This window comes from Salvelinus fontinalis, chromosome 41 (assembly GCF_029448725.1).
Source record: "Salvelinus fontinalis isolate EN_2023a chromosome 41, ASM2944872v1, whole genome shotgun sequence".
NCBI classification, from domain to species: Eukaryota; Metazoa; Chordata; class Actinopteri; order Salmoniformes; family Salmonidae; genus Salvelinus; species Salvelinus fontinalis.
Window position 1 is genome coordinate 22,025,207 of NC_074705.1, and position 10,670 is coordinate 22,035,876.

The following is a 10,670-nucleotide window of genomic DNA, read 5'->3' on the forward strand; positions in this document are numbered from 1 at the left end:
GGTCATCTATAAGTCTATGCTAGGGAAAGCCCCGCCTTACCTCAGCTCACTGCTCACCATAGCAACACCCACCCGTAGCACACGCTCCAGCAGGTATCTTTCACTGGTCACCCCCAAAGCCATCACTTACTTTGGCCGCGTTTCCTTCCAGTTCTCTGCTGCCAATGACTGGAACGAATTGCAAAAATCATTGAAGCTGGAGACTTATATCTTCCTCACTAACTTTAAGCATCAGCTGTCAGAGCAGCTTACCGATCACTGTACCTGTACTCTGTGTTGTTGTTTTTGTCGCACTGCTTTGCTTTATATTGGCCAGGTCGCAGTTGTAAACGAGAACTTGTTCTCAACTGACCTACCTGGTTAAATAAAGGTGAAATAAATAAATAAAACATTTTGCATGCATTTCATTGAACCCAAAAGCTCCCAATATTCTTTGGTTCGTCAAATTTGGAGAGACCCACTTGGTGACTTACCGCTGAGGCAGGTTCCTGGAGCAAACCACACAAACTCTATACTATAGGCAAAAACCTTACCTTTATCTTCAAGTGGCCGTTCGTTCGAGCTGTTCATCCAAGAAGCCCGTCCACAGCTGCAGATTTTCACAGTCTCTGGGCCCTTTTCGCCACTCCTGGCAAGCTCGCCATTTATGTCGTGGAAATATTCAGTCAGTAATATTTCTCAAATACCGGAGCCTGTGAGTTCAATTAGACTTTATTACAAAGTAATAGAAGCGGAGCTGGTTCATGAAGTAACTGCCTTTCCAGCCTTGGCACACACTTTTTATACAGGTTTCATCCTTACATCACACACATAGTAACTCCTGTTTATGTTAATGATTCATCCCCTCTGGCATTTAGCCACCGTTATCGTTTTGCCTTGCACAAAGTTTTGTTTGGCTTCACATTAGGGTATGGAAACATTAGAGCCATAGCAATGGTTCAAAAATAAACAGACATGTTCACTCCCAAGACAGGTGCATGTCTAATGGTGCCTAATGACCTAGATACACATATAGAGTGCACTTATTCTGCTGACCACTCTGAGATGGGGACACATGTTCTGGAAAATTCCCAATAGGCGTATATAGGTAGCCTAGTGGTTAGAGCGTTGGGCTAGTAACCGAAAGGTTGCAAGTTTGAATCCTCGAGCTGACAAGGTACAAATCTGTCATTCTGCCTCTGAACAAGGCAGTTAAACCACTGTTTCTAGGCCGTCATTGAAAATAAGAATTTGTTCTTAACTGACTTGCCTAGTTAAATAAAGGTAAAATAAAAAAATAAAAACCATAGCAACAGTAAATATTAGGCCATAGCACTGGTTCAAAAATAAACAGACATGTCCACTGCCCAGACAGGTGCATGTCTAATGGTGTCTAATTACCTAGACACACGTATAGAGTGCTCTCATCCTGCCGACTACTACGAAATGTATAATGGCCACATATGTACTGGAATATTTCCTATATCACTTCTAAGGAGGGTATTCCTGGGTACTCTCTTCGTTCACTGGACTTTATCCTGCTAACTGTTCCAAATGTCCGAACTGAATTTGGTAAAAGGTCTTTTATGTACTCTGCGCCATCGTCTTGGAACACCTTACAAAATAATTTTAAACTGGAAGAACTTGTCCCGATTGGTGTTTTTAAATCACTGATGAAGGATTTTGAGGCTGATTCCCTGACCTGTCAATGTTTTTAATTTGCTGTTTTTGATATTGTTATACTCTTGTGAATTCATGAATGGTTTTTACTAGATTACTTGTAGTTTTTCATGTTGTCTGTCTGTAATTTTTTGTAATGACTTGGTGCTGCCTATCTTGGCCAGGACGCTCTTGAAAAAGAGATTTTAAATCTCAATGAGCCCTTCCTGGTTAAATAAAGGTTAAATAAAAAATAAATAAAAAATAAATCCTGTCTGTAGGTTTCCTATAGAGATCTGTAGAGAGGGAGGTTTTGTCCTTAATAACCATAACATCAAGAAAACTGATTTATGGTCATAGTTAATGGCGAAATGAGGGTGTATGGTTTAGATAAGCATAGAATTCCAAAAGTTCTTCCTAGGTCCCTGTATAGATCACGAAAATGTAATCCAAATATCTCAGAATTAGGAGAAAATTGGTGAGAAATGGTTAAGGTCTGGATTCAGAACCACCTGTTTTTCAAACATTCCTAGAGATACAGTACCAGTCAAAAGTTTGGACACACCTACTCATTTAAGGGTTTTTCTTTATTTTGACTATTTTCTACATTGTCGAATAATAGTGAAAACATCACAACTATGAAATAACATATATGGAATCATGTAGTACCCAAAAAAAGTGTTAAACAATATTCTTTAGATTCTTCAAAGTAGCCACCCTTTGCCTTGATGACAGCTTTGCACATTCTGTCAACTAGCTTCACCTGGAATGATTTTCCAACAGTCTTAAAGAGGTTCCCACATATGCTGAGCACCTGTTGGCTGCTTTTCCTTCACTCTGCTGTCCAACTCATCCCAAACCATCTCAATTGGGTGATTGTGGGTGATTGTGGAGACCATGTCATCTGATGCAGCACTCCATCACTCTCCTTCTGGGTGAAATAGCCCTTACACAGCCTGGAGATCTCATTGTCGTTGTCCAGTTGAAAAACAAATGATAGTCCCACTAAACACAAACCAGATGGGATGGCGCATCGCTGCAGAATGCTGTGGTAGCCATGCTGGTTAAGTGTGCTTTGATTTGTAAATAAATCAGACAGTGTCACCAGCAAAGCACCCCACACCATCACACCTCCTCCTCCATTCTTCACAGTGGGAACCACACATGCGGAGATCATCCGTTCACCTACTCTGCGTCTCACAAGGACACGGTGGTTGGAACCAAAAATCTCAAATTTGGGCTCATCAGACCAAAGGACAGATTTCCACCAGTCTAATATCCATTGCTTGTGTTTCTTAGCCCAAGCAAGTCTCTTTTTATTGGTGTCCTCCTCTGAACAGTTAGTTGTTGATGTGTCTGTTACTTGAAATTTGTGAAGCATTTCTTTGGCCTGTAATTTCTGAGACTGGTAACTCGAACGAACTTATCCTCTGCAGCAGATGTAACTCTGGGTCTTCCTTTCCTCTAGCGGTCCTCATGAGAGCCAGTTTCATCATAGTGCTTGATGGTTTTTGCGACTGCACTTGAAGAAACATTCAAAGTTCTTGCAATTTTCCGGATTGACTGACCTTCATGTCTTAAAATAATGGACTATCATTTCTCTTTGCCTATTTGAGCTGTTGCCATAATATGGACTTGGTCTTTTTGTCACGTTCGTCGTAATGTGGAAGAGAAGAGGACCAAGGCGCAGCGTGATATAAATACATTCTTCTTATTTATTTACCGAAACGAAGAACACTAAACACACTATCAAAATAACCAACGAACGTAACGCTATATAATCAAATAAGTGCAGACACAGGCAACCCACGAAATACCCAACGGAATATGGCTGCCTAAATATGGTTCCCAATCAGAGACAACAATAAACAGCTGCCTCTAATTGAGAACCAATCTAGGCAACCATAGACATACAAACACCTAGACAAGTACCACCCCATAAACATACTAAACCCCTAGAAAAGACAAACACATACATCCCCCATGTCACACCCTGACCTAACCAAAATAATAAAGAAAACAAAGATAACTAAGGTCAGGGCGTGACACTTTTACCAAATAGGGCTATCTTTTGTATACCACCCCTTACCTTGTCACAACACAACTGATTGGCTCAAACGCATTAAGAAGGAAAGAAATTCCACAAATTAACTTTTAACAAGGAACACCTGTTAATTGAAATGCATTACATGAAGCTGGTTGAGAGAATTCCAAGAGTGTGCAAAACTATCATCAAGGTAAAGGGTGGCTACTTTGAAGAATGTAAAATATAAAAAATATTTTGTTTAACACTTTTTTGGTTACTACATCATTCTATATGTGATATTCCATAGTTAGGATTTATTCACTATTCTACAATGTAGAAAATATTAAAATAAAAAACCCTTGCATGAGTAGGTGTGTCCAAACTTTTGACTGGTACTGTAGGTTTGCATAATTAGGAGCCATAGTGCTCCCCATCGCTGTCCCTTTGGTCTGGAGGGAAAAGTATCCTCTGAAGAGAATATAGTTGGAGGTGAGTACCAGTTCAGTCAAGTCCACAATACAATTGGTGATGGGAAGAGCATTAGGCCTCTAAACCGCCCTGATGGGGGATTTTAGTATATAGACTGGTAACATCAAAAGTACACTGAATATAATTTTCAGGAATATGGTCCACAAATTTAAAAAAAAATAATACAATCATTAGAGTCTCTAGTATACGTGGGGAGGGAGATCGCCCAGTGTTTCACAAAATGGTCTACAAAAGGCAGAGATATTCTCTGTCAGAGATCCGTTACAACTCACAATGGGCCTGCCTGGTATAGGTGGTGTCATGTTCTTGTGAATTTTGGGTAGAGTGTATATGACAGGTGTGGTTGGGCAGTCAGCTTTCATATACTCCTATTCTCTATGTAATTTCCCCTTCATTCAAAAATGTAGACAATTTATCATGGATCAGATACTTGAAATGATTAGTAGGGTCCTTTGGGAGTCCTTTTGTCTAATTCATCACTAAATTGTCTCAGAATTTCCTTTTCATAATCTGCTGCATTTAGTATCACTATTGCACCTCCTTTGTCGGCAGGTTTTATAATGATAATGGAGTCATTTTTAAGTTCCACAAGAGATTCTTTCTCTGCTTTGGACATATTTCTTTCTTTCATATCTTTCTCAACTAGGTGGCAATATGTTTCAAGAGAGGGATTACTTTTGGGTGGTAGAAATGTGCTTTTCTCTTAAAATATGTATTTTCCCTTGTCATGTCCTCAGGGCGAGAGTCCGGTTCATTGTCATTCAGGTTATCAATGGGAAAAACATTAGGACTATTTCCTGTCTGGTAACTAATATCGCTCAATAGATTAACATTGGGAGGTGCATAGGTAGCGTCCCCATTACCAAAAAACTCAGTCAATCTCAAACTGCAGAAATACTTTTGGAAGTCTATTACTGTATCAAAGTCATTGGCCTGTGATGTTGGGACAAATAATAGTCCCTTACCTAGGGCAGATGAACATGTATCAGATATAGACCTGTTGGACAAGTTAATTACCGTGTCTTGCTCTGTGTATGTGGCTGTCTTCCTACGTAGTCCTCTCCTGAATTTCTTGCGGGGAAGCAGGGTGGGCGGTGGTCATGATGATGGCCTATTCGATGACATCGTCCATCAGGATTCCCCCCCAAAAATCAGACACTCCCGCTCTGGATTGGTCTATGTAGTCAGATGTCAGGGAGTTGGTTGATCGCCAAGTGGCCCTCTAGGATTATGTCTGGGCTGGCGTTTACCCTTCCAGCTTGCTCGTCGGGGAGTGCCAATTGACTGTCTCTGGCCATCCCTCCAGAAATATACCTTCTGCTCCTTGTAGTCCGCAGTACCACTCTAAAACTTTTTCTGCTTGGTTGTCTTGTCGCCTCCGCAAGTTTATCACAAATGTTTTCCACAAAGGTCAGAATGTTCTCTATTTTGTCTTTATCTAGATGATTCTAGATCTACATTTAACTGTCACTTGATCTCTAGTCGTGCTCAATTGTTCTGTCACTTCTTGTATGGTGAGCGCCATTAAATCAAACAAGCATTTATGAAGAATCTTGAATCATCGGTCACAAAAAGAGATTGTTCGAACCAAGAGCAGGTGCTTACTGTATCCGTAAATCCTTGTGGAATTATTGTATTCCTTAGAAAATCGGGCCAATTTTGTCTCACGGATCCTTAGATTCTTGAGAGATGTGATAACTTAGAGGGTCTTTAACACACACACAGGGCCTTTCATCCAGACTGCGCCTGTACAGATTAATTTTGTATCGCTCAGAAAGATGGCAGGAATATGAGCATTTGTGATTTCAGACTTTTTTGTTATGATACTTTTTTTTTTTTTACTCTGCATTGGGGTCTGTTGATGGACCAGTTTCATCAAAACGAGTCCTTAATAAAGCAATATGTAAACACAATTAAAGTGACTGGTGTTCCATTATTAAAGTGGCCAGTGATTCCAAATCTATGTAGATAGGGCAGCAGCTTCCAAGTTTCAGGGTTGCGTAACGGGGTGGAAGCGGGCGAGTGATGGCTATTTTCAGTTGAAGTCAGAAGTTTACATACACTGAGTTTGGAGTCATTAAAACTCGTTTTTCAACCACTCCACAAATTTCTTGTTAACAAATTATAGTTTTGGCAAGTTGGTTAGGACATCTACTTTGTGCATGACACAAGTCATTTTTCCAAAAATTGTTTACAGACAGATTATTTCAATTATAATATATTGTATCCTAATTCCAGTGAGTCAGAAGTTTACATACACTAAGTTGACTGTGCCTTTAAACAGCTTGGAAAATTCCAGAAAATTATGTCATAGCTTTAGAAGCTTCTGATAGGCTAATTAACATAATTTGAGTCAATTGGAGGTGTACCTGTGGATGTATTTATAGGCCTACCTTCAAACCCAGTGCCTCTTTGCTTGACATCATGGGAAAATCAAAAGAAATCAGCCAAGACCTCAGAAAGAAAATTGTCGACCTCCACAAGTCTGGTTCAACCTTAGGAGAAATTACCAAACACCTGAAGGTACCACGTTCATCTGTAAAAACAATAGTACGCAAGTATAAACACTGTGTGACCACGCAGCTGTCATACCACTCAGGAAGGAGACGCGTTCTGTCTCCTAGAGATGAACGTACTTTGGTGAGAAAAGTGCAAATCAATCCCAGAATGCATAGCAAAGGACCTTGTGAAGATGCTGGAGGAAACATGTACATAAGTATCATATCCACAGTAAAACGAGTCCTATATTGACATAACATGAAAAGCCAGTCAGCAAGGAAGAAGCCACTGCTCCAAAACCGCCATAAAAAAGCCAGACCACGGTTTGCAAATGCACATGGGGACAAAGGTCATACTTTTTGGAGAAATGTCCTCTGGTCTGATGAAACAAAAATAGAACTGTTTGGCCATGACCATCGTTATGATTGGAGGAAAAAGGGGGAGACTTGCAAGCCGAAGAACACCATTCCAACCGTGAAGCACGGTGGTGGCAGCATCATGTTGTGGGGTTGCTTTACTGCAGGAGGGAATGGTGCACTTCCCAAAATAGATGGCATCATGAGGACGGAAAATTATGTGGATATATTGAAGCAACATCTCAAGACATCATTCAGGATGTTAAAGCTTGGTCGCAAATGGGTCTTCCAAATGGACAATGACCCCAAGCATACTTCCAAAGTTGTGGCAAAATGGCTTAAGGACAACAAAGTCAAGGTATTGGAGTGGCCATCACAAAGCCCTGACCTCAATCCTATAGAAAATTTGTGGGAAGAACTGAAAAAGCGTGTGCGAGCAAGGAGGCCTACAAACCTGACTCAGTTACACCAGCTCTGTCAGGAGGAACTTATTGTGGGAAGCTTGTGGAAGGCTACCTGAAACGTTTGACCCAAGTTAAACATTTTAAAGGTAATGCTACCAAGTACTAATTGAGTGTATGTAAATTTCTGACCCACTGCGAATGTGATGAAAGAAATTAAATCTGAAATAAATCATTCTGACATTTTACATTCTTAAAATAAAGTGGTGATCCTAACTGACCTACGACAGGGAATTTTTACTAGGATTAAATGTCAGGAATTGTGAAAAACTGAGTTTAAATGTATTTGGCTAAGGTGTATGTAAACTTCAGACTTCAACTGTAAGTCTGATGGCCTAGAAGCTGCTTTTCAGTCTCTCTGTCCCAGCCTTATGGATGATAGCGGGGTGAACCGACCGTGTCTCTGGTGGAGGATGTCATAGATTTTTTTGGCCTTCCTGTGACATCGGGTTCTGTAGGTGTCCTGGAAGGCAGGTAGTTTGTCCGTGGTTGTGCGTTGGGCAGACCCACCACCTTCTGGAGAGCCCTGCGGTTGTGGGCAGAGCAGTTGCCGTACCAGCCGGTGATACAGCCCGACAAGATGCTCTCAATTGTGCATCTGTAAAAGTTTGTGGGTTTTAGGGGCAAAGACAAATTTCTTCAGCCTCCTGAGGTTGAAGAGGTGCTGTTGCACCGCCTTCACCACACTGTCTGTGTGGGTGTACCATTTCAGATCGTCAGTGATGTGTACGCCAAGGAACTTGAAGCTTTCCACCTTCTTCACCCTTCTTCACTGCAGTCCCGTCGATGTGGATAGAGGCGTGCTCCCTCTGCTGTTTCCGGAAGTCCACGATCAGCTCCTTTGTTTCATTGACTTTGATACAGCCAGCTGGGTTCTCAGTTCATCGAGCAGACAGGAATAAAGAACTCTCCGGGAAGAAGAAAGGCGGAGGTGTATGCTTCATGATTGACTGCTCATGGTGTGATTGTGATAACATACAGAAACTCAAGTCCTTTTCTTCACCCGACCTAGAGTACCTCACACTCAAATGCCGACCGTATTACCTCCCAAGAGAATTCTCTTCGGTTATAGTCACAGCCGTGTATATTCCCCCTCAAGCTGATACCACAACGAACCTCAAGGAACTACACTGGTAACCACATATCCTGAGGCTACATTTATTGTTGCTGGGGATTTTAACCATGCAATTTTGAGGAAAACGCTACCGAAGATCTATCAACACTTTGACTGTAGGACTAGCTTAGAGAAAACACGAGATCACTGCTACATTTTCCATTTTGCTCCTCAGAAACTCTAACAGAAAGTACCTGTGCTATGGTCTATTCAACACTGTTCGGACCAATCGGAATTCATGCTTCAAGATTGTTTTGATCACGCAGACTGGGATATCTTCCTGGTAGACTCTGAGAATAACATTGATGCTTACACGGACACGGTGACTGAGTTCATCAGGTTGTGTATAGGGGATGTTCCCACGGTGACTATTAAAACCTACCCAAACCAGAAACCGTAGATAGATGGCAGCATTCGCGCAAAACTGAAAGCGCGAACCACCGCATTTACCCATGGCAAGATGACTGGGAATATGGTCTAATACAAACAGTGTAGTTATTCCCTCCGTAAGGCAATCAAACAGGCAAAATGCCAGTAAAAGACAAAGTGGGTGGCTCAGGCACAAGAGAAATGCGGCAGGGTTCTAAAGACTATCACGGGTTACAAAAGGAAAACCAGCCACGTCGTGGACACTGACGTCTTGCTCCCAAACAAGCTAAACACCTTTGCCCGCTTATAGGATAATACAGTACCACCGACACAGCCCGCTCCCAAGGACTGTGGCCTCTCGTTCTCCGTGGCTAACGTGAGTAAGATATTTAAGCTAGTTACCCCCCGCAAGGCTGCCGTCCCAGACGTCATCAAGAGCCGCGTCCTCAAAGCATGTGCAGACCAGCTGGCTGGAGTGTTTATGGACATATTCAATCTCTCCCTATCCCAGTCTACTGTTCCCACTTGCTTCAAGATGCCAACCATTGTTCCTGTATCCAAGAAAGCAAAGGTAACTGAACTAAATGACTATCACTCCGTAGCACTCACTTCTGTCATCATGAAGTGCTTTGAGAGGCTTGTTAAGGATCATATTACCTCTACCTTACCTGACACTCTAGACCCAGTTCGATTTTCTTACCGCCCCAATAGATCCACAGACAATGCAAATACCATTGCACTGAACACTTCCCTATCCCATCTGGACAAGAGGAATAGCTATGTCAGAATGCAGTTCATTGACTATAGCTCAGCCTTCAACACTATAGTACCCTTCAAACTCATCATTAAGCTCGGGGCCCTGGGTCTGAACCCTGCCTTGTGCAACTGGGTCCTGGACTTCCTGACGGGCCGCCCCAGGTGGTGAAGGTAGGAAACAACACCTCCACTTCGCTGATCCTCAACACAGGGTCCCCACAAGGGTGCGTGCTCAGCCCCCTCCTGTACTCCCTGTTCGCCCATGACTGCATGGCCACGCTCGCCTCTAACTCAATCATCAAGTTTGCAGACGACACAACAGTAGTAGGCCTGATTACCAACAATGACGAGACAGACTACAGGTAGGAAGTGAGGGCCCTGGCAGAGTGGGGCCCGGAAAATAACCTCTCTCTTAACATCAACAAAACGAAGGAGCACCCTCCTATCCACATCGACGGGACCACAGTTGAGAAGGTGGAAAGCTTCAAGTTCCTTGGCGTACACATCACTGACAATCTGAAATGGTCCACCCACACAGACAATGTGGGGAAGAAGGCGCAGCAGTGCCTCCAACCTCAGGAGGCTGAAGAAATTTGGCTTGGCCCCTAAGACCCTCAACCTACCACCCGGCTACTCAACCCAGCACCTCAGAGGCTACTGTCCTATACATAGACATGGAAGCACTGGCCACTTTAATAATGGAGCACTAGTCACTTGAATAATGTTTACATACCGCTTTACTGATCTCATGTGTATATAATGTATTATTTTCTAAAGTATTTAGTCAATGCCACTCTGACATTGCTCATCTTAATATTTATACATTTCTTAATTCCATTCTTTTACTTTTAGATGTGTGTATTGTTGTGAATTGTTAGATACTACTGAACTGTTCGAGCTAGGACCACAAGCATTTCGCTACACTCGCAATAACATCTGCTAAATATGTGTATGTGACAAAT